A 24,287-nucleotide genomic window follows, 5' to 3' on the forward strand; every position below is an offset into this window, starting at 1 on the left:
TCCCCAGAGCAGTGTGTCTGGGACAAGTAGAAAGGGCAGCGGGCAGACTGGGGCAGGCAGGGCGAGACCAGCCAGGCCTTCCGTGCTCACGCCTGGGTAATGAGGAGCCACTGGGGGCTGTGGATAGAGGGCTGCTTTGTGGGGACACCGAGCCAGAACCCCAAGGGAGGAGATGTCACTGTAAGAGGAATTTCTCAACTCAGTTCAGAAGCCCACGCTTTCCCCTGCTCGGCTGCAGCCCTCTGTGTGGACTCCGGAAGAGCTGCTTCCTCCCCTTAGAGACCTTAGAGATGGTTGTAGTGAGGGTCCAGGGTCTGCACATGGACCCTCCTGAGGAGAGACTGGGCAGAAGTGACCCAAATGTGCCCCTCCCAGCGGCTTCCTGCAACCCAGGGCTGGGAAGGCTTGGCTCCATGGGAGGCCGGGAATACAAGGTCCAGGCATTCCCAGGCCCTGTGAGTCCCCCATCCCACCGGGCCCCATAGGAAGGGGGAGAAGCTCTCTCTGTGCCTTGGCTCAGGCACACACAGGTACACAGTTCCCCAGACTGAGCTGGTGCATCAGCATTTCTGAAGACATGGATTTACGGAGATAGCAGTCTGCGAGGATGGCCGATGGGATGGAGAAGGAGACGCCCCCGAGGCAGCCTGGGTGCCCAGCCACACGGGGAGCTCTTCTTAGCAGGCTGCATTGTTCACAAGCTACAGGGAGGTACCCTGCCAGGGGCAGGTGGACCCTGCACTTGCCTTTCCCCAGTCACCAGCACCACACATGACTGGGGCTCCAGGCCCAGCTGATACCAAGACACCTGCCAAGAAAACATACACCAGTTCCATTGAAGATCCAGCACAGGCCTTCCATAGCCAGCATCCCAGCCAGTTCCCTGGACAGGGTCCCAGAAGACCCTGCATATTTGACCCCAGGGCCCCTGTCCCCATAATCTCTCAGGCTGACATCTTCCTGGATCCCCACCTCCAGCCACTTGCACAGGCCATTCCCCCCACTTGGATTAGGGTGGCCAGGTGAAATACAGGACGCCCAGTTAAATTTGAATTTCAGTCTATTTGAATTTCAGATTCCTTACAGTACTTGGGGCATACTTAAACTAGAAACTTATTTAGTGTTTATCTGAAATTTAACTGGGCATCAAGTATTTTTATTTGCTATGTCAGGCAACCTTTACTTGGACACCTCAGTCCCACCTAAAGTGACAGGGCCTCTTCCTCATATCTAGGGGGTGGGACCTGCTGGCTTTGCCTCCTCAAGGCCTCTGTCTTTCATCCTGTTCCACTTTATCTCCAAAACTTAGTGACTTCAACCAAACATTGTTTTACTACGTCTCACAGTTTTGTAGGTCAGGAATTCAGGCAGGGCCCATGTGGTGTGGGTAGAGGGCTCTCACATGGTACTCAGCTGGTGGATGGGCATGTCTGAAGGTTCCGTGTTGGCTTCATTTGCACGTCTAGTGCCTTAACAGGGATGCCTAAAAGTCAGAGCTCCGCCGGGACTGTCAGAGCTGCATGTGGCCTCTGCAGCATGGAGGCCTGGGGATAGTCGGACTTCTTCCATGGCAGATTGAGCTCCACGTAGTGTCTCCTAGGGAGCCCAGGCAAGCGTCAAGGTTTCTTATGACCCAGCCTCAGAAGTCCCACATGACTTCCATCACATCCTATTGGTCAAGCCATGCACTAAGGCCAGCTCCGATTCAAGGGTCAAAGGGTAGACTGCACCTCTTGATGGGCGCAGTAGAAAGGAACACACAGTCATCTTTAATCGATCGCACGTGGCCCCTCTCTGTCTCCTCCACCAGCCTGGATCAGACCCTCACCTCTTGCCTGTGCTCTTTCTGGTCTCCTTCTGACCAGTCTCCTTGTCGTCAATCCTTCATTTCAGTGACTAGAACACTTGATTTGTCCCAAGGTCCCAGTCTGACCATGTCACTTGCTTAAGCATTTTCAGTGGGTCCTTTGTAGACTGTAAACTCCACAAAGATAGGAACCAACTTATTGCTTTCAGCAGGGCATGCCCAACACCTGGCACACATCCTGACACATAGTAAGTGCTCAGTAAATATGAGGGGAATAAATGAGCTACAGGATCGTTTCCTAATTCCGTAGACTGATATTCACAGTAATATGCTTGCGTTATAATATGCTGCCACCCACGTTGGCACCTTGCATGCCACCTGAAGTAAGTACTTTTCAGCATGCCTCAAACACATCTTTTTCTCTCAGTGACTTCTGATTGGCTGTTCCCTTGGCATACACTGACTTTCCTTTTTAACCTACCTTGTAAACGCCCATGCTTCCTTCATAGCCCTACTCAAATGTCACCTCACATCTGAAACTTTTCCCAAGCTTCCCTGCCCCAATTTCCATAGCTTTCTCCGTGTCAATCAATAATACCAAGAGTGCCCAAAAAATGTATACACATGACTTGTATTCATCTTTCGTTATCAGTATATATTAAGTATTACAATTTTTTTTAATTAAAGTTTATTGGGGTGACAGTTGTTAGTAAATTTACATAGGTTTCAGGTGTACAATTCTGTATTACATCATCTATAAATCACATTGTGTGTTCACCACCCAGAGTCAGTTCTCCTTCCATCACCATATATTAGACCTCATTTACCCTCTTCTAGAGCCCGCTCCCCACTTACCCTCTGGTAACCCCTGAACTATTGTCTATCTCTGTGAGTTTTTGTTCCTTCATTTGTTTGTCTTGTTCTTTTGTTGTTTTTGGTTTACATACCACATATCAGTGAAGTCATATGGTTCTCTGCTTTTTCTGTCTGACTTATTTCACTTAGCATTATACTCTCAAGATCCATCCATGTTGTCACAAATGGTCCTATTTCATCTTTTCTTACTGCCGAATAGTATTCCATTGTGTATATATACCACAACTTCTTTACCCATTCATCTATCGAAGGACATTTTGGTTGTTTCCATGTCTTGGCCACCGTAAACAAAGCTGTAATGAACATGGGAGCACACGTGTCTTTATGTATAAATGTTTTCAGATTTTTTGGGTAGATAACCAGGAGAGGGATTGCTGGGTCACATGGTAATTCTATTCGTAATTTTTTGAGGAACCTCCACACTGCCTTCCATAGCGGCTGCACCAGTTTGCATTCCCACCAACAGTGTATGAGGGTTCCTTTTTCTCCACAGCCTCTCCAACACTTGTTACTATTTGTCTTGTTGATGATAGCCATTCTGACTGGGGTGAGGTGATATCTCATTGAGGTTTTTGCTTGCATTTCTCTGATGATTAGTGATCTTGAGCATTTTTTCATATATCTATTTGCCATTTGTATGTCCTCTTTGGAGAAATGTCTCTTCAGGTCCTCTGCCCATTTTTCAATTGGGTTGTTTGTTTTTTTGTTGTTGAGTTGTATGAGTTCCTTGTATATTAGACCCTTATCAGAGGCACTGTTTGCAAAAATCTTCTCCTATTCAGTTGGTTGCCTCTTTATTTTGTCGATGGTTTCTTTTGCTGTGCAGAAGCTTTTAAGCTTGATATAGTCCCATTCATTTATTTTAGCTTTTACTTCCCTTGCCTTTGGAATCAAATTCATAAAATGCTCTTCGAACCCAAGGTCCATAAGTTTAGTACCTATGTTTTCTTTTATGCAGTTTATTGTTTCAGGTCTTATGCTTAGGTCTTTTATCCACTTTGAATTAATTTTGGTATATGGTGACAGATAGCAGTTCAGTTTCATTCTTTTGCATGTAGCTATCCAATTCTCCCAGCACCATTTATTGAAGAGGCTGTCTTTTCTCCATTGTATGTTTTCTGCTTATCAAAAATTATCTGTCCATATTTATGTGGTTTTATTTCTGAGTTCTCAATTCTATTCCATTGGTCTGTGTGTCTGTTTTTCTGCCAATACCGTGCTGTTTTGATTATTGTTGCCCTGTAGTACAAGCTAAAGTCAGGGAGTGTGATACCTCCAGTAGTGTTCTTTTTTTTTAAGATTTCTTTGGCTATTCGGGGTCTTTGTGGTTCCAAACAAATCTGATGATTTTTTGTTCTATTTCTTTAAAAAATGACATTGGGATTTTGATGGGGATTGCATTAAATCTATATATTGCTTTGGGTAATACAGCCATTTTAACTATGTTCATTCTTCCAATCCATGAGCATGGAATGTCCTTCCATTTCTTTTTGTCCTCTTCAATTTCTTTTAAAAATGTCTTATAGTTTTCAGCATGTATGTCTTTCACATCCTTGATTCAGTTTCTTCCTAGGTATTTTATTCTTTTTGCAATTGCAAAAGAAATTTTTTTTTATTTCTTTTTCTTGGGTTTCATTGTTAGTATATAGGAATGCAATACACTTTTGTACGTTGATTTTGTAGCTGGCCACTTTACTGTATTCATTTACTGTTTCTAATAAAAGGAGAAATCAGAAGAGAGATCAAAAGATACATAGAAATAAATGAGAATGAAAATACATCCTACCAAAATTTTGGGGATGCAGCAAAAGCAGTTTTAAGAGGGAAATTTATATTATTACAGGCCTATCTCAAGAAACAAGAAAAATCCCAGATAAATAACCTCACATCACACCTTAAAGTACTAGAAACAGAAGAACAAGTGAAACCCAAGGTCAGCAGAAGAAAGGAAATAACAAAAATCAGAGCAGAACTAAATGAAATAGAGAACAAAAAGACAATAGAAAACATTAATGTAACAAAGAGCTGGTTCTTTGAAAAGATTAACAAAATTGACAAACCCTTGGCTAGACTCACTAAGATAAGAAGAGAGAAGACACTAATTAACAAAATCAGAAATGAAAAAGGGGAAGTTATCACGGACACCACAGAAATACAAAGGATCATGCAAGAATACTATGAAGGACTATATGCCACCAAATTCAATAACCTAGAAGAAATGGACAAGTTCTTAGAAACATAAGGCCTTCCAAGGCTGAACCATGAAGAACTGGAAAATCTAAACAGACCGATCACCAGTAACGAAACTGAATCAGTCATCCAAAACCTCCAAAAAGCAAAAGTCCGGGACCAGATGGCTTCACCAGTGAATTCTACCAAACCTTCAAAGAGGATCTAATACCAATCCTGCTCAAACTCTTCCAAAAAATTGAAGAAGAGTCAGTACTCCCTAACTCATTTTATGAGGCCAACATTACCCTGATACCAAAACCTGGTAAGGACAACACAAAAAAAGAAAACTACAGACCAATATCTCTGATGAATACAGATGCAAAAATCCTAAACAAAATTCTAGCAAATTGAATACAACAATGCATTAAAAAGATTATTCATCACGACCAAGTGGGGTTCATCCCTGGGGCACAAGGATGGTTCAACATCCGCAAATCCATCAATGTGATACATCACATAAACAAAATAAAGGACAAAAAATCATATGATTATATCAATCGATGCAGAAAAAGCATTTGACAAGATACAACATCCATTTATGATTAAAACACTTAATAAAATAGGTATAGAAGGAAAATCCCTTAACATAATAAAGGCCATCTATGACAAACCCTCAGCTAATATCATAATTAACGGTGAAAAACTGAGTATTACAATTTTAACACAGTTTTTTCCTTTCTTCAAATGTGTATACTTTTTTTGGCATCCTCTGTATATTTGTCCCAAATATAAATTCCCCTGGGGGTCTTGCTTTCCAAATACCCAGCAGGAATGAAGGACTTCGTGAGATTAGAGACGGTTTACCACTAAGTCAAGTACATAAATACACATTTATGGAAAGCAATTAAAATGCTTCTCCCTCCTCTCTCCCTGTCCATCACCCTCCAAGGCTATCATTATGCCTCACCTCTTACTGCAAACCTTTCCTGACCACCAAGTCCCACAGATGTGCACTGTGGGGTATCTAGCCATGACTTCCCATTGCATGTAGTGTGCACTCATTTGACACTGACTGTATACCAACAGGCAGCACCCCTTCAATCATTTGAGTAATATTCCCTGGGAACCTCCAGTGAGCAGGGCCTGTACTAAGTGCTGGAGACTGTCCCCTGCTGCACGGAATTCACCATCTGGTGGGGCAAACAGACAAATAAATAAGCACTGCCAATGCAGAGCCTGTTGGTATCCATAAGGGGTGCCCCCAGGAGGGACCCCAACCCGACTTGGTTTGAGGGAAGTTGTCAGGGAAATGAGGTGTACATTGAGACCCGAAGGAAAGTAGAAATTAGCAAGAGGGCTTCAGATCGAGGGAACGGTATGAGCTAAGGTCTGGAGGTAAGAAACCAGTTCAGGAAACAACTTAAAGATTTATTTTGGCTGGAACATAAAGCAGAGAAGAGAGAGATAAGGCAGGAGAGGAAACCATGGTCTGATAAGAAGGCATTTTGTCCTATAAGACATTATGGCTCTGACAAAAAGGACAATTATACTAATTAATAATAGTAATAGCTATGCTATACTGATCACGTGCTACGTGCCAGGTAGCTTACCTGTAGTCGCTCCTCCCAGCCAAGATCTGAGATGAATACTGAGACAATCACTCCCTATTTCCATAAGAGGCAGCCCAGACTACAGTTACTCTGCACTTCACCTGAGGTCACACTCCTGTAAGAGCCGGAGGTGGGGTTTCGACCCAGGCCACCTGACCCCAGACTGCCCTGTTACTGATGGGGTGAGCTCAGCGAATGGGGGACGGTCCCTGTAGCACATCCATGGCCTTCCTTCCAGGCAGGTCACAGCACACCCATAAGTAGAGCCAGAGAAGCCCCGAGAAGCCCCAGTTTGTGCTGTGCTGCCTCAGTTTCCCCCTCCATTAGATGAGGAGTCTGGTCAAGAATGACTTGAGCTGACGCAAGGATGGGGCTTTCTAAGTCCTCCCTCCACTTCAGCCTGCTGGCCCCCAGAGGGCCAAGCCCAGGCTTGCCCTTTCCCTGGGCTCCTCCAGAACCCCCAGGAGAGGGCCAGGCCCCCAAAAGGCCTCAAGGATACTAGCTCTGATTCTGCTTCATCAGAGAAAGCGTGAAGAATCTGCCCTCCGTTTCCTACCAGGTGCCTCTTAGCAAGCAGATGCTCTCCCTCAATAGCGCCTGGCTGGGTTCAGGCAGGGAGGAGGGACGGGGTTACCCAGCGAACACCGCAGTGCTATGGCCCAGAATAGCCCACCAGCTGGGCATTGTGATGGCTCACACGGCACACCCCTCTGTCTGGGGACCAGGCCCAGGTCACCTTGTCTGACCTCTTCCAGAGAGAGGCAGAGGTTCCCAGAGGGGACAATCTGGCCCATAGCACACAGCAAGTTGGTGACAGGTAGAGTCTGGGTGCAGGCAGCCCCTTCCCTGGCAGCCAGAAATCCCCTCTGTTCTCATATCATCAGTGTGCCAACTGGGAGGCTGCCCGTGGTCACCTTGTCATCTGGTTGTCATTCCAGACACTGCTGTTGCCACCCCAATCACTTAGCGAGGAAACCAGCAGTCCGCGTGTCTTGATGTCTACAATGTAGCTCTCTGCCAAGGGCCCCAGCTGCCCTTGATAAAAGAGGGCACCTTTGACCACAGCTAAAAGCCCTTCAGAACAGCGAGGCTACAGGGAGGAAAGGTATACAGCCAGCTGGGTCTGGGTTCAAAACCCGCGCTGCTTTCGTAGCTGAGACCTGGGCCATAGGTGTAACCCCTCTGGGCCTGTTTCCACATTTCAGAATGGGATGGTCGCTTATTTCAGTAGTTGTGATAATGGCCCCGTGGGCTATGAAGACAGTGCCCCTGTTTCAGAGATGCGTACTGAAGTGCACGAAGGTGACCTGCCACGCATGAGGACTGGGTGTCCTTTATCCCAGAGCTGCTCAAACGCTGCAGTGAAGGCACATCCCCTGGGGCTCTAAAAGGCAGATTCCCATGCGGTAGGTCTGGGGTGGGGCCTCAGAGTCTGCATTTCTAACTAACTCCCAGGCGGCATCCATGGTGCTGGTCAATGGACTCCAAAGCAGCGTAGGTTTAACATTCTTCGGCAACAGCATGAACAAAAACGAAAGAAGCAGAAAGCAACTTCGTAACGATGGAAGTTAGGGGGTAAGATAGAAGGAGTACATTAGGCCCTCTCTACTTTGTTCCTATTTGTGGGGGAGGGGAAGGGGATGGGAGTGACTGCTAATGGACACAGTTTCCTTGGGGGATGATGAAATATCCTAAAATTATATTATTGTGATACTTGCACAACTCTGCAAATATACTAAAAACCACTGAATTGTATACTTGAAATGGGTGAACTTTAAACAACAAAGCTGTTTAAAAAACATAAAAGAACTCCTTCATGGGTTCTTGTGAGAAAGAAATGAGTGTATGGAAACGCCTCGCTCCCTGGGAGGATTCAACAGATGAAATGCCCTTCCCCTAGAAGTTTGGATTTTCGTAGACTGCAAGTCTTTGAAACAGGACCCACCTGTATCTAAAGCTAAAACCAGCAGGATGATGGGTTTCGCAGAGAAACGGGTGTTGGGAGTAAAAGGCTGGGGACACAGATTCTGAGGCATACAGGGACCAGAGGAATGGCCCACCTCTCCTAAGCCTGGCTGTTTTGGGCCTCTTACAAGGATGGGTAGACACCCCACCCCTTCTCTGGGGCCTATGCCCTTCCTCTCCTGCCCTCCCCTCCAACCTAGTGAAGGAACCCAGCTGAATCCAGGGTTCTGATGGCCCTGTTAGGTCTCCTACCCCGTGGCTCAGGAGGCATTTCTCCCCGCAACCTTCCATGCCCAGCGACCTCCTCCAAGAAGCCTTCCCTGATCTCCCAGATCCCTGGATTTCCCTCTTCCTTAGGACAGGGGCCATTCTCCCCAGTCTGAGCTTTTAAGTGATGCAGGCTGGTTCTAGAGGACTCAATGGGCAGCTGGCACTTACAGAGTCCCTACAGGTGCCCACTGTGGGTCATACACCTGAGAATTATTCACTCATTCATGCATTCATTCATCCCTGGCTAGGGCTGCATGTCAGAGGTCACCTGCCATGCAGTTTGGTCTCGTATTGCTCACCTTTAGTGTGTCAGCCTCCTTGACTTCTCACCCTGACTCTGGGGCAGGTAAACCTGCAGAGGCCCCTCAGGAACCTCTGCCGAGTGATGTTATGGGTACCCTGGATGAAGCTCAGAGCTGGAAGCCAGGAAATCTGAATCTACTTTGGCCAGGTCACCACCCTTGGACCTCAATTTCTCCATCAGTGGAATGGGGATAAAAGCCATGCCTCTTAGGGCTGGTGGGAAATAAGAGCCTCATCCGGGAACCCACCCAGACTTTGGAAATGCTTTCCCACCTGTTAGTCAAGCAGTTGAAGGCAGAGAAAAAGGCCCTGGACTAGATGTAATGTAGTCCCACTTTCTTTCCCTGCAGAGGCTCCATTTCCCCTTTGTCATAAGAGAATGACAAGTCTTCCTTACAGGACTTCTGGGAGGTGAGAAGCCTGCCAGGACCTTCCAGGACCGGTGGAGTTAGAGCTCTCAGCCAAGAGAGAAGGAGAAGGAGGGGCAAGCAGGGAGGGAGGCTCGTGTCAGCTGGGGAAGAGCAATGGAGCCTGGTGTCCACAACCCCCACAAAGCAGGTCAGGGCCAGTAGGTATCAGTCCTTCAGGGGCTCGAGAGCATTGTCTCTGGTGCCAGACTCCCTGGGTTCAAATCCCAGCCTCACCTCTTTCTATCTCTGGGACACTTAGACTCTGTCACTGGTTCCTCATCTGTAAAATAAGGAGAATAATAGCCTCACCTCACAGGTTGTCAAGAGGAGTTATTCAGTTAATATAGGTAGTTTAGAACGAGGTCGAATGCCTATCAATACTCTGCAAGTATTAGCTATTACTGTTCATTTATTCATTGCGCACCAGCTGTGCTAGGCATGGGAGCACAGCCAAGAGAAGGCAAAAGTGGCCCCACCAGCACAGAGCTGGTAGTCCAGCAGGACAGACAGACCAGACCCAACCTCATGGACCAAAAGACAATGACAGATTGTAATGGCCAGGGAGGAAACAGCAGGAGGTGGATGAGCTGTGGAGGAAGAGAGAGGGGATGCATTCTGTGGCAGTCAGGGAGGGCTTCTCTGCGGCGGTGTCCTTTCAGCTGAGAATTGAAGGGCACAGAAAAGCCAAGCAAGAAAGAGCAAAAGAAAAAGGGATCCGGACCGTGGAGATGAGTGCAAAGATCAGCACACCAAAAAGAGAGCCATAGCAGAGGGGCCAGCCTGCCCCGTGGCACTTGCAAGTGGAGCCAAGCTGCCACCTGTCAGTCCTGCCCGCCCCCCACCTCGCCCCCTCTCACTCAGGGCTTTGCTCTCCAGACAACTCCAAACAAACAGGTCTGACCTTGGGCCTCATGATCACTGATTGGTCCTGGGAAGACAGGGCAGCACAGCAGCGCTGGGGTCTGTGGGACAGGCCCGGACAGAGAAAGGCTGTGCCAAGAGGGAAGGTTGAAGGCAGGGAACACCCAGAGAAGCCCAGCTAGACCAGCTGCATCTCTAGGGACAAAGCCTGGAGAATTCAGATATGGCATTACCATCCCCACAACAGCTTCTTGGGGCTCCAAGAGTCATCTAGACCAGCCTTCATCAGGCACCCATCCTCCACAAAGTGGGGGCCCAGCAGGGGTTGTCCAGCTCCCCCGACACACCTCCAGTGATGAGCACGCATGTGGCCTTATCCTGAGCTTGGAATCAGCCTCCTACAGGCCGAAGAGGCCCCACCTACGCCCTCTGTCCCAGGACAGCCCCACAGAGGCGTAGCCCCACCCCACTCCCTGCCAGGGCCACCTCTTCTGAGACAAAACCGCCAGGCTGGCCAGTGGCTCTCTGCTCACTCAGAGGAGGCTGGCTCTGCCTGTGTTCTGCCTTGCCTCCTCCCTCATAGTGCCAGTCCCCAGGAGGGTGGATACCCAGGGGCCATCCATTCCCCTGCTGTGCCTGCTCCCCTTGGGCCCCGCTTCTTACTAGGTTGAAAGCTACTCTCAAGAAAGAAACATACCTCGTGGTGTTGGAAATGTTCTGTATCTTGACTAAGTCCATGTCAAGGTCCTAGTTATGATATGGTGCTACTATTTTATAAGATGTCACTTTTGGGGGCAATTGGGTAAAGGGTACAAGGGACATCTGTATTATTTCTTCAAACTACACGTGAATTTACAACTACTTCAAAATGCAAGGATTAATTAAAAATCACGTATCAAAGAAAGAAGCGTGACAATACCAAATATTATTGTAATTATGATGGCTCTTCCCAGTTTTCTTGTCTTCCCTCTCCTCCTCCTCCTGCCTTAGGCACACAGGTTTTTACAGATGCAGTGAGATTTTTAAAGTGACTAGGGGTCCACAGCCAGAGGTACCCCTCAAGGACAACCCTTTCAGCTTCAGCCCAGAGGGCCTCACCTGGCTCAGCCTTTCTCCTGGGTCATGGCAGAGAGAATTAAATGGCCCCATTGTACAGATGAGGAGACTGAGACCCCGAGGGAAGGAATGGCCTCCCTGAGGTCAGACACAGTGTGTTTGTTTGTGGCAGGGCGGTTTGTGACCTGGTCTAACTTTAAAGATCAAGACATATGTCTAGCACAGAGCAGGCCATCAAATTATCACACATTTTCGTCTCTTCCTTCTGTTATCCCTTCCTTCCTGCTCACTTTCCCTCTTGCTTCTTTCCTTTTCATCTGAGTACTTAATCAGACTCAGAAGGCAAATGGTCCAATTATCTAGTTCTGGGAAGCAAACCACCCCAAAACCTTAGTGGTTGAAATCAACAATGGCCATTTTTTTCTTTTGCTCACAAATGCATTTAAGGCAAGGCCTAGCAGGGTCCTCTCCGCTCCCTCCAGCGCCAGCTAATGCAGTTCACCCAGAGGCTGGACGATCCACTTTGAGACTGCTCCATCCCATGGCTGGCAAGTTGGTGCTGCTAAGGGCTGGAGGCCTGCGCTCCTCTCCATGGACCCCTCCCGTGGCTGCTGGGACTTTCTCACAGCATGGTGGCTGGGCTCCAGGAGCAAGTATCCCAAGAGACAGGAAAGGAAAGCTGCAGGAAGCTGCTGGTTCTAAAGGCCTGGAAACTGGCACAGCAGTGCTTCTGCCATAGTTTATTGGTCAAGAACTTCCAGAGCCAGACTCAAGGAGGGAGCATATATCCCATCTCTCCCATCCAAGTATTAACCGGGTCCCACCCTGCTTAGCTTCCGAGATCAGGCACATTCAAGGCGGTATGGCGGTACACTGAGCCTGTCCTTCAGTGGGAGGAATGTCAAGACATTTTGGGTGTAAAACCACCGCTACATGTAAAACGGATATACAAAAATCAATTGTATTTCTATCTACTACCAATGGACAATCTAAATGTAAAATTAAGAACATCATTCATTCACAATAGGATTTTTAAAAAAAGAAAGTATTTAGGAATAAATTTAACAAAAGAAATAAAAGAACGGTATATAGAAAACTATAAAATCCTGTTAAGAAATTTAAAAAGACCTAAATTAAAGGAGATCTAAGTAAATGTTCATGAATTGGAAGACTCAAAATTTTTAAGATGGCAAGTTTCCTCAAATTGCCCTCAAAATTCTTACCAAATCTCTATCAAAATCTCAGCAGGCTTTCTTTTTCTTTCATTTGTGTGTGTGTGTGTGTGTGTGTGTGTGTGTGTGTGTGTGTGTGTTTTGCTTTGTGTGTGTGTTTGTTTGTTTGTTTGTTTTTTGTAGAAATTGGCCAGCTGATCCTATAATTTATATGGAAATCAAAATAACCTAGAATAGCCAAAACAAGAACAAAGTTGGAGGACTTACTTACACTACTAGATTTCAAAGTTGGAGGATTACGCTACTAGATTTCAAATTTTGCTATAAAACCACAGTAATCAAGACAGCATTGTGTTAGTATAAAGACAGATATATAGATCAATGGAACAGAATAGAAAATCCAGAAATAAAACCACATATGTATGATCAATTGATTTGCAACAAAGTGCCAAGACAATTTAATAAGGAAAGGAGAGTCTTCTCAGCAAATAATGCTGGGACAATTGGATATATCTATATTTTTTAAAAAATTACCTTACCTTAGATTCTTACCTTAGATCATATGAAAAATTAAATATAAGAGTTAAATATAAGATCTAAATATAAGAGTTAAAACTATATGACTTCTGGAAAAAATAAAAAACAGGAGAAAATCCATGAGACTTGGAGTTAAGCAAAGATTTCTAAAATAGGATACCAACACATGATCCATAATAGAAAAAACTGATAAATTGGACTTCATTTAAATTTAGAACTTTTGCATTTCAAAAGACTATTAAGAAAATGAGGAGATAAGCCTCAGGCTGGAAGAAAATGCTTATAAATTATATATGTGATAAAAGACTTGTCTTGAGCATATATACATAAAAAACTTTAATAACTCAATAATAAAACAAACAACCCAATTAAGAGAAAAAGATTTGAATAAACACTAAATCAAAGATATATGCACGACTAATAGGCCCATGGAAAGAAACTTGGTATCATTAGTCACTAGGGAAAAGCAAATTAAAGACACTCTTACTTACACAGTTGAATGGCTCTAATAAAAATGGTAGACAATAACAAGTGTTGGAGAGGAAAGTGGAGAAACGGAAACCCTTATGCATTGCTGCTGAGACTATAAAATGGTAGTCACTTTGGAAAACAGTTTGGCAGTTTCTTAAAAAGTTAAGCACACACTTAACATATGACTCCTAGGTATCCACCCAAGAGAAATACAAACATAAAGACTTACATGCCAGTGTTCATAGCAGTATTATTTGAAATGGCCCAAATTGGGAAGCAACCCTAATGTCCGAGATCTGGTGAGTGGATAAATAAAATGTGGTGTAGCCATATGTCAGAATACTACTTAGCAATAAAAAGGAATGACGTACTGACACCTGAAACAAACTACCTATAAACATTTTGCTACGTTACAGGAAACGGATACAAAAGGTGATTTATGGCATGATTCCATTTGCACAAAATTTCTAGAAAAGCAAAACTATAGAGAGAGAAAGTGGATCGGTCGTTTCCTTGGGCCAAGAGTGGGAGCGAGGATTGATTGAAACAGACATGAGGAAACTGTTTGGAATGATGGAAATGTTCTAAAACTAGATTGTGGTGATGGCACCACACTGTATAAATTTACTAAAACTCATCTGACTGCACTTCCAATGAATGACGTTTATAGAATGTCAATTATACCTCAATACAGCTGATTTTTCTAAAAAAAGCCACAGCAAAGTACCACAGGAAGAGGCGTGGGATACCCTGAGGGGTAAGGCTGGCTACGGAGAGGCAGAGCACTGGACTCAGACTCTGGGGGGTAGTCAGACCCCCGGGAAACAAACCGACTTCCACCCCAGAAAGCCGCTTAATCAAAGCCTGACCCCTAGATCCTCTAGAGCCCCAGGGCCCTGGACAGCTAACTCAGAGCCTCTTTACCAGGCTCCCACCATTCCCTTCCGGACACCTGCCATTATTCCCTCAGCTGTGTGGGGTCTTGCTGGCCTCACATGCCATGCTGTCACCTTTACCGTCAGTGCTGTGTGGCCAGCTCCTGCCCCCCAGGAGACCCTGAGGAAGCGTGGTGAGCCCCTGGACAAGACCTTTAACTTCTTAGGCCAGTATAGTAATAGGTGCCTGCCTCTCGTGAGGAGGTGGAGAGGGTGATATGATCACTTTGGGGAGTGAGTGAGATAGTGTGTGAAGAACTTGTTGGTTGTGAAGTAAATGTGGTGGGAAATTAAACCACTGAGCCGTGGGGCATCCTGGGACACAGGAGACAGAATGAATCCAAGTCGCACCCAAACTCTATGTCCCCATCCCCCAGTTCCCAGATGTTTGAGTGAGGGAGGAAACCCTTTGGAGAACCCCATCCAATTTCTACCTCATTCTGGGCACCTTCGAGCACAACCTAGAGGGCTAGTAGCCCAAATTGGGCTTGGACCCCTCTAGCCCCAGGGACTTACTGCTTTCCTAGGCAGCCTTGCCTCTCTGAATAACTGAAGTGGGACGTGTCATCTCTTGTGACCTCCCCCAGCCACTTGGGGCCAAGGGCGCTAGGGAGCATCTGACGTGCCAGGTCCCAGAAGCGGTCTGAAAATTCGGATTCTAGGTTTGTGCTGATGCCCTCACATGTGTATTTTGACAAAGCCACCCAGAAATATGCCGTGCAGCCACACAGAGATTGAGAAGTCCTTCCCGGGACAGGGGGTCTCACAGAGTGGCCTGTGGACCAGCACCATCCACCTAACCAGGAACTTGTTAGAACTGCTCACGTGGCCCCACGCCACATCCCCTGAAAGACTGGAATCTGGGACCCACGAGCTCTGGTTTACCCAGCGCTACCTCTAAGGGATTCTGATGCGTGCTAAAATGTGAGAATCAGTGTATCGTGGAAAGCCTGACCTGAAAACTAGATTTAGCCTGAGCACGGGATGGAAGGTCCTGAATATCCCTCACGGAACCTCCCAGTGCCCCTCAGTAGCTCTTAATTTGAGAGCCACCAATCGTGATGATTTGGGAAACCATTTCAGTTTCCCCACAAGGAAAAACAACCACTTGATTAAACAAAAACCCAGCCTGAATCTTTCTCTGCCTAAGAGAGGTGATGGGAGAGAGGGGGGCAATGGCAGCCCATGAGCTCAAGGAGACACACATGGTGACAAAACATCAAGGTGGAGCAGACGGGCCTAGTGTTTGTCCCTACACCTGTCAGGCTCTGCCCGGCGAGCCAGCAGTGCCCAGGGCCAGGCCACCCAGGCGGTGGGGGGTGACGGGTGGCCATTGTTCCTGTCCAGCTTCCAGCAGGCACAGCCGTCCTGAATAATGACACCGGGGTCTGACAGCCTCTGAGGAACCTTTTTGTCTCACAGCCACGGCCAATGCCCATAATTGATATAGATTGCGGGGCTGCCACCCTCACCCTGGCTGGCAATTAGTGCTCGTGTTGCCGGCTGTCAAGAACTCCTGACGGTTGGGGGGAGTGAGGGCTTGTCAACTTGCTGGGACCACGTGGCTCATTATGCCAGGGGCATGGACTCCCCTGCCCCCAGACCCCTTTGATCCTGTGAGATGGAGAGGGCAGGTGAGCTGCCTTGTCATTTCCACTGTCTCTTTAAGAAGGTGGACGAAGGCCACTAGTGACAGCTTCCCCATTCCCTTCCTCTCTGGAGTCCCTGAGTCCTGCACGGAGTGACCAATGGGAAGGTCTCTGGCAGCGCTCAGGTTGAGCCACAGAGGAGTGGCTATGAGGGCAGATGGCCTGGAAGGTTGTGGCCTTGGACCCTCCCATCCTGCGGGGTGGAACTGGTCAGTGCTCTGTGGCCTTTGCTTTGTGGCAAGTCATTTGTCAGAAAACTGGGAGGTAGACCAGATCAGAATTATCCAAGCTACTGGTCACACCCATTAATGGATCATAAAACTAATTTCATGGATCAAGACAGAGTTTTTAAAACTGAGAAAACAGTGGAATGGAATGAAATGGAATGAATAGAATAGAATAGAATAGAATAGAATAGAATAGAATAGAATAGAATAGAATAGAATAGAATAGAATAGAATAGAATAGAATAGAATAGAATCTCAAACATGCATTGAGGGTAAATATTATTTCCTAAACATTTTATGACTGTATAACATGTCTGTGCATAGCGGGGTGCAATGTAAGAAGGTTTATTATTATGGGCCCAGTTTCCTCGCTGGGTGAGCCTGTAGTCTAGAATGTGCACTGAACACTCCATCTGTTTTTAGTGCCTAGAGGAGGCAAGGTAAAGGAGAAGGCCCAGACTTGCGTTTCAGGGACCATCAAGTTTCATGGAAGTAAAAAGCAAATGAGCAGGAGAGGAGGTCACGTGAGACCCCAAAGGCCAGCAAGGTCGCATTCATTTCCTGTGGTTCCCACCTGCCCACCCTTGCTGGGTGCCTGGCACAGAGGGCCCCTGGACACACCGTAAGTGTCTGACACTCGGGACTGACGTGAGGGAGGAACAGCTTGGAACAGCCTTCATCGGCTGTTGTCTGTGTGCTGGCCTCCCTGCCGCTTCCTCCTGAGCCCATCCAGACTACGCATTTGGAGAGGAACGTGTCTAAATGGAGTACACAACATCACAAACGATGTCGTGCATGGGCACTAGAACTTTACAGTACTGTACACTCTATCAAAATCGTGCTGTTTGACGTACGTGCAACACACCCCAAAATCCACGTGCAGTAAAAATAGCAGGAACCTTTACCAGTTGGGGCCACATTCAAAAATAATCATTAATGGACCATCCTCTTGCACTTTACGGTTTACAAAGGTCTTTCTCGCGCATTCCTCCCATCGAGATCAGCACCCCCATCCCATTTATAGGTGATGAAATGAAAGCTCAGAGAAGTGCAGGAGCCTGCCCAAGGTCACACAGCCAGGAAGCAGTCAGCTGGGAGGCTGCCCAGCCCTGCCTGGGCTCCTGGTCCGTTCCTTCCCCCTCCCTCCATCCACCAAGATTCCCACTCCCTGGTCAGCGTGTGGTCTGAGAGTGTGTCATTCCTCCCCTTTCAGACAAGTGCAGCTTTTGGGGAAAATCCTTGTTGAGCTAAGTCAGGTTGAACTGGGTCCAATAAAGGCATTATATATATTTTTTTGCTATTAAATCATATTTTATTCAAAAGGCCAAAGCTCCACAAATCAACACTAAAGCAGCCTGCCCCATGCTGCTAGGCCTGTATCCACCAGCCTTCCTTCACTGGAATATGCAGATGGCCCTGCCCCAACCTCCCCTCCCCTGCTTTATATAGTGAGGATATATCTTAGCTTATGACTATTATATTGTATCTGTCTTAAAAGCCAGCCCCTCTTTGCAGACACAGACACTCCCCAGCTCACATTTATCAGTTTTATTCCTTTAATGATTCAAACTTGTGCTGTGATGTGCTACTCGGAACGGAGGATTTTATGGATTTAACAGTTTTATTAATTTAAGAGGTTTCCACTGAGCGCCAGAATGGCTCAGTGTGACAAAGAAGGTATCATAAATGAATTGATTTGTCATGTATCAGAATGCGATCCAGCAGTGATTTCATTATTGGAGTTATTTTCCTCCAATTATCTGCAAACTTAAAATGCTAAAGAGCAGCCCCCTAGCCCCCACCCCCAGCAGCAGCCAGCCTGGTTCAGTTGAGCAGGAAATAAATGCAAATCAATGGCCCAACTTTGCCACTATGTGTGGAGGCCGCCCGTGTCTCCCTTCTCCCCTCAACCCTGCCACCCCGAGAAAACAAAACCATGGGATGGAGGTGTATGTGTGATGCCTGTGGGCAGAGTTGCCTGCAATCCCATGTGCTGTGTTCAGGGGACCACATCTCCTCCTCAGGGGGTCCCGGGGCTTGGGGAGGGGCTTTGGCACCCATCCCATTCCCATGTGTGGTACACAGACCGGCCAGTAGAATGGCATCTGGCCACAGCCTTTTCTGGCTGTCCAGACTTTTAGACGTGGGGAGGGTGTGCGTGGAGTGAGCGCTGGACACGAGCCTGGCTGGCTGGGGCTCTAGTTCTGGCTCTGTCCATGCCTTCCTCTGTGGTCTAGGCAGCTCCAGACCCTAATACACTTTCCACGGCGTCCCAAATGTGACTGCACATTCTCACATCGGGGCTGTCATATAGATGCTCTTTCTTCTCGGCTTACAAGATTCCTGTTGAATCTCCCCCCATGCCCTCCCTCATCCTCTCACACCCCAGCCCAGCTACCTGCTTCACCATCTTCTCCTCCACCCTGGAGCCCAGGCCACGCTCCCACACACCCCTGAGCTCCCAGCTCTGGGCCCTCCCCCAGCCTGCCTTAGTCCAGCCCACTGAAGTCTTCTGCCTCCCCAGGGACTTCTGCTCCCAGCCCTGTTTCCTCATCAACAAGATGCGGGTTTAAAAGAAACTCTAAGTTCCCAATCAGGACTAACGCCCCTGATTCTACAAGGTCTTCCAGCGCCTCACCCGTTGCTGGACTGGTTTATTCTGCAAACAGCTACCATGTTTCAGGCACCCACCCAGGGCTGAGGAGAGAAAGTGATGAATCAGATGGCCTCTTGTTCAAACAGGGACATATGACATAAGGCCGCAAACCAAAAGGGCCGCATGTCCTAACTGGGCCACTCAACCCCCGTAGACACTCAGACAAGGTGGGACTGGGGGCTCTGGTTGTCCCTGCCGGTCTACTGCCCTGGTTCTGCACTTCTCTCCCCTCGGTCTCTCTCTGATCAGCATGGGACCATCCAGGCTTGCCATGGGCCCACACAGGAAGGGAACAGTAGGGCTCAAGGTGACAGAGTGGGAGTTGGGGGCTGGGTACCATGCCAGAATTCATCCCAAGCAAACTGGCTCCTACTTTCTTCCCTGGCAAAGACCCAAGCCTATTCCAAGTCACTTGGTTTTAAGAGGAGGGGAAAGCAGCAAGAACCACCGTGTGTGACAGGCCTATTGAGCTCCAGGAAGGTGCCAGGACCTTCTCATGTCCTCTGACAAGATTCTACAGGTGAAGAAAAGATGGCCTACAAAGATGAAGTGACCTGCCCAAGGCCACCCAGGTGACCCAGCCCAGGCCTAGAGGGGTGACTCCAACGCCCTCCAAAGAGGCTGCCCCTTGCCCCTCCACACTGCCCACAAGCTCACAGCCCTCAGCATATGCTCAGGAATGAATTCAAAGGCTGCAGGAGAAGCCGAGAGAGGGGTACAGCGCGGTGCAGACCCTGCAGGGGCCCCAGGCCAGACCCAGCTCAGTGCCACGCTCGTTGTCTGCTTCTGAGTGGGTCCTGCCCTCACTTCATCTGTCCAGTGGGCTGAGGTTGCTGCCAGGAGTAAAAATTTCTTGAGCAAGTGGAGGAGAAAGTCATTGCTAGGCTGCAAAGTGCTGTGCCCAGAGAGTCAGGGTGACTGAGGGGGTCAGCAGCCTGGAGTGCAGAAGGAGCTCTGGGGGCCTTCCGCCATGTGACCAGAGTACACTCCAGGAGCTCCCTTGCCTCCCCTCCCACCCTCTGGTGAGTCAGGACACCAGGCCTTTGCAGTCCTTATGAGGGGGAAGGTGACTCCTCACATCCGGTGTTTATCAGGGAAGCTGTGATCCCCACAGCTTCTGTGTCTCTCCCAAGAGCCAAGAGGAAATCAGAGAGTGGCAGCCTGGGGGGGAAGGGGTGCCTCAAAGGGCAGTATGTGGGCATTCCAGAAGCATTACCAGCTAAGCTGACAGCCCCGAGGGAGAGGAGCAGAAACCCTAAAGCAGGTCTGATCATCCTGCCTGGACGAGCAGGGACCCCAGAGCTAGTCAAGGGCCTGTCAACGCACACAAGCCCTACAATGAGGCCCTGAACAGAACTGCTAAAGTGTCCTGGGAAGCAGCTGGAGGTCTCCATTCTAAAGCCCCCCAGTCCCTGCTGGCAGTGGGGGCCGAGACCCAGAAGGGACAAAGGATTCACCCCAGCCTCTAGGCAATGCAAGAGCCGTGAGCGGGGACCAGGTCTTCTGGATCCCAGTGCAGAGATCCAAGATCCAGGATCCTGAGACCGAGGTCTGTCCAGCACCTCTGCAAGGTCCATCTTCCCTTTCAAGAGCTCCTCCAAAGAGGCCAGCTGTCCAGGGTCTCAGAGTGAGCACCTCAAATCTCAGGGAGCTCACTCCTCCACAGGTAGTCCATTCTGTTTTCCTCCAGCTCAGGTAGAAAGTTCTTTACACACGTTCGTATGCATGGAAACACACTTACTCTTCACACACACATGCGCACACACACTTGAATGCCACATTCCTGTACATATGTGCATATCAAGCAGGCCCTGGTGTGCACCCAGATCAGATGGCCCATGCAGACCCTCCCCTTGCCTGCCCACCCCTGTTCTGGAATGCCCGAGACCCCATCAGGCCGTGGGCAATGCCTGACAGATGAGCTGACACCTTTGAAACATGGGGAAATGACCAGACTAAAGGTGAAGCGTGATTTCTCCCTTCTACCTCAAGTGCTTCATTACCTCCCTGACCTCTGATGGCTAATAAAGGTGTCTAATTCGTGTGGCACTAAAATAGCCTCCTAATGTGCACAGGACTATCTCCTCAAATTAACACTGTGACAAGTAATGAGGGTCTCCATTAGCTGGTATCTGCATGTGGAAATTCTCATTTTCCCAGAGTGGGCTAATGGCTGTGAAAGTCCCCCGTCAGGGAGCCTGCTTTCCTGGGCCCCAGACACACAGAAGGTTGGAAGGCACTAGAACTTGTCACCAGGCTACTATAGACAAACAACTACCACCCAGCCACTCAGGATAATAACTTTGACCAAGAACCACCGGCAACTCTGCCCCAAGAATGGCAGACAGGCAGGAGGGTCCAGGGTGTCCCTGAGCTAACCGAGGTGAAGGCATACAAATGTATCTATGGTGGGAACCAGGTGAGGTGTCGTGGGTGTTCCCAGGAGGTCGTAACTCACTTAGCCCAGGGGAAGTCCATGAAGGCTTCTTGGAGGAGGTGGTAGGTCACAGCCATGCCTGTTCCTTCAGTGTTTGCATAAACAAGATCGGTAAATTGAATGGGGACATGATGTGAACCTCCATCTTTACAGTCTTTGATGGTGGTACTAATTTCTGGAATTCCTCCTAAGATTCATTATTGCATTTGATTTACGATTGGGGGCACAGCCAAGCCCTCCAGGCCAGAGTATCTTCTTCCCCACGATGCATAGGCACACGTGCACTTGTCACACTCTGAATCTCACCAAGTGCTACTAGACTTCCAACAGGCAATGTACGAAAGGGGCTGCAGTAGCCAAAACCATTCAAGTAACTCCCTCCCCCCTCCCCCCTACCCTCTCCCCCTTCCCGCTCCCCTTCCCCCTTCCTTTTTCCCCTTCCCCCTGACCCCTTCCCCCGTTCCTCCTTCCCCTTTCCCTCCAACTCCCGACCCCCACCCTGAACATGCTTCGCTCCCACTTTCATCTTCTTCCTTTTCTTCAGGTAGTCACCTCCTCCAGGAAGCCTTCCCTGGTTGAGGTACTCCTACAGTATGTTCCCACAGCCCCTGAACTACGCCATCAGAGCACCTTTCCCATGGGAATTTCTAGTCTGGCTATTTATCTGCTTCCCTACCAGACGGTAAGCTGTGTGATCGCAGGAGCCAAGCCTTCCTGTCGTCTCCTGCACCCCCAACTATGGTTGTACATAGCTCACCAGATGCCTATGTAACTTTAGCTCCATTATCCTATTTGATCCTCCAACTGTCTTAGGAGGCAGAACGGTTATTACTAAGATTCCCATTTCACAGATGGAAAGACTGAGGTCCTCAAAAGAGGAAGCAGCTGCCCAGCATCATGTTATTGGTAAAAACTGGGAGCTGGAGGATTCCCAGTTGATGAAGAGGCACCTCCTCAGTGCTATCTGATTCTTTCCTGGGGCCCCTGGCACCCCTGGAATTGAGGGTTGGGTTTGAGATGAATTGCCATGCAGAGGGATTGATTCATCTCAAATCATTACACTGCATCAGACCTGTTTTCTGAACAGACACAAACGTCAGTGCCCCAGCTTCCCAGGCATGAAATATCCTGTGCCCAGCCCTACCTTTGCAGAGGGTTTTAAAAACAGAGTGCAGACCCCTCCTCTCTCAGCCACGAACTCATTGGGGATCTCCTCAGGCCCCTGAGGAGAGAGCCATGGTCCCTTCGCCAGCATGCAGGACGCTCTCTCATTCCCTGATGGCCAGCCCCCCGGTGGCCATTTTATCTCCTGTGTGCGTGTGCCAGTGTCCGTCAATACCTGCCTATTACAAACACAGCTACCACCCATGCACATGCGGCTCCCAGGCACAGGGGCTTCCTCTCTGAGGCACCCCGGGGCTGCTTATCTAGGTTCAGCAAATCCAACCCTGCATCCCCTTTCCTGTGTGGACATTGGCCCACTAGCCAGCGGTATTTCCCAGAATGTCCATACTGCACAACCTGTGGAAGAGCCCCACAGTTCTGCTTCCTCTCAGAAATCCCAAGGCACAGGGGGATGGAGGGTATGGGGGTGGTACCTCAGGAAAGGTCCTCTGCTGCTATTGTCCCACAGCACCTTTCATGTATGGTCTATGACATGGACTCTCAATCATCCTTTATCTCCCAGCTTAGTTGTCACTTCCTCCAGGAAGCCTTCTCTGATTACCATGCTGGCCCCCAGCCAAATGAGTTTTCTAGTTCAAAGACATGACTCAGGATTTGTGTCCAGGGTGGCCGGGCACAGAAGACTCCATTAGACATGCTCAGGCATTTGGACTTGATCTTGAGGTTTATGGAAGCCACTGAGAGAGGAATTGAAAGTTAGAAAGGACGATTAGTTCAATTGTGCCTTAGAGAGATCCCTCGATCTGAAAGGTGGAGAAGCAATCAGAGGGAAGAGCAATGGGTAGCAGAGAAGCATCCAGTAGATGATGGCAGTGACCCAGCAGGCCAGGGGTGGTGCTGGCAATAAGGCACAGGGCAGCAGGGGTGGGGGGAGGGGAAGGAAGCACAAGGAGACAGGACCTCCCAGTGGCTGATGAGATTAGGGGATTTGGGAGACAAGAAGAATCCAGCGGGTCCCCCATGATCTGGTCTGGGGACGTAAGTGGGTAGCAGGGTGTCACTAAGCTGCCACACCCGGTGTGAGGTGAGAATTCCCTGAGATGGCTGTGAAAACTATGTGTAAACCACACATTCCTACTCAAACAGTATTTCCTTGGCATTTTGTTAAAGATTCCCACTGTGTACAAAGTTTAACTAACAATTCCCAGGTCAGCTTCCAGAGCCTCTGTGCCCACAGGTCCCTCTAATGACCCCCGTAATGCTGCCCGAGTCCCGACTTCTCCCCTCTTCCTCCTGGAAAGAGGCTGACCTCCGACCTCTCAGGGGCTTCCTCTGCCTCCTCCCACCAGACCCCTTGTGGGCACAGAGCTGCAGAGGTCACCAAGTCCTTTGTCATTCATGGGTCATCTCAGGGCACAGCCAGTGCCTGTGGGGAATGCCACACCCATTTCACCTACCTAGACTGGAGAGGCCTGGCTCAGGGCATGGGCCAGGACCGACAGCCAGGTCTCCAGGTAGCTGGTCCAGGACTCTTCTTGTGGCTGCATCCTTGGGGCAGGGTAACATAGGGCTAAGAAGGAGCCTCCGGGCCAGGCCACAGACGCTCAAACACAGCTTTGCAACTTACTCGCTGATGTCGCGCGTGAGTTACTCACTCACAGAAAAGTAAATCACTCTCGCCTTTCTGTGCCTCAGTTTCCTCATCTTTAATAAAGGGTTGGTAACAATAGCAGCTACTCCTCTAGTGG

General features: G+C 48.4%; 1 pseudogene across 1 annotated transcript in view; it reads right to left on the reverse strand.

The window, feature by feature from the left end:
• Positions 1-1,490: 1,490 nt before the first annotated feature.
• The window catches only part of LOC308508561 (small RNA 2'-O-methyltransferase-like), a 52,731-nt pseudogene continuing 29,934 nt past the window's right edge, over positions 1,491-24,287 (reverse strand). The window contains exon 2 of the transcript in view: positions 1,491-1,596. The product of the transcript in view is annotated as a small RNA 2'-O-methyltransferase-like (transcript). The remainder of the gene's footprint in view (positions 1,597-24,287) is intronic.

Source organism: Rhinolophus hipposideros (assembly GCF_964194185.1).
Source record: "Rhinolophus hipposideros genome assembly, chromosome: 15".
Lineage (NCBI taxonomy): Eukaryota > Metazoa > Chordata > Mammalia > Chiroptera > Rhinolophidae > Rhinolophus > Rhinolophus hipposideros.